The following is a 1,082-nucleotide window of genomic DNA, read 5'->3' as shown; positions in this document are numbered from 1 at the left end:
CAGCACGGAACTTGGCGCACGCTTCTTCGCCGCTCGCCCGCTGTTGTTCGCTTGATCGCCGTTTGAATTAGGTGGATCTTCCTGATCACTTGGGAATTTCCGGCGCAGCCGTGCTGTCCGCGGTCGTAGTAGCGACCTACCTAGAAATGAGCGTCGATCGTCATAATCAATTCCGGAGGAGATTTCCACATTTTTCAATCAGCAATATTATACACACGTACCATCGCCAGTCTCACCCATAGGCTTCATTCGAAAAATAGACAAACGAAAGAAGTCCTCTATTTCAACACCTCGCTCCACCACCCCACCACCTTGGGTGAAGCCGCCATTGGCTAGGCTACCGCGATGGATAGCCAACTACCGCTACACCTAAGACAGAGTAGCTAACCGTTAAATGAAGTATTATGCTAGCTAACAATAGGTCTACTCGTTTGTACTAATACTGACTACGTGTAAGTCTGGGCTACCGCCCTGACACCTAGGTACCGCGGAAACCCACTGCACACTCACGGGCCCCTTTCAACACAATGCAAACGGGGTCATGCCCTTTCCTCACGCAAAACTTGCGCTATGCGTTTTACTGATCTCCCCACAGCTTGTTCTGGGTCTCTTCCTTCTTAAAGCCTTCTCTAGAAGGCGTCAGCTTTCTTTTTTCTTGGGGGGCCGCCTCGTTCTGCTTTTGGGTGACGTCGGCGGTGTTTTCGCAATTTGCACGGCGTGCTCAGTGGTCCCCTGGCGTGGGCTTGCGTTCTCCAGGGCTTTCTCCCGATGTGGCTCTGCGGGTCTGACACTCGATTGCCATGCCGTGGGGCGCGTGATCTAGCTCCTCTAGCTTGCTCGAAGACCCCCCCGTCTCTCTGGTTGAATTCTCTCTGTTTGGCAACCATGTGCGTTGATCTCCTCTCCTTGGTTTTGATCTTCTTGTTGCTCCGCCGGTGGAGTCCTTGTGTAATAATTCTTGGCGTCCAGAGACTACTCGAAGTTGGCTTCGACGTCCCAAAGGGGTGATATCTCGAGTGGGGGTCGCCTGATCGTTTCCCGTAGTCCGTCGACCTTAAGCAGCCTTCGTCCGTCCTGAACCA

The sequence above is a fragment of the Cystoisospora suis genome (genome assembly GCF_002600585.1).
Source record: "Cystoisospora suis strain Wien I chromosome Unknown contig_2213, whole genome shotgun sequence".
NCBI lineage: Eukaryota > Apicomplexa > Conoidasida > Eucoccidiorida > Sarcocystidae > Cystoisospora > Cystoisospora suis.
This window is presented reverse-complemented; position numbering follows the sequence as displayed.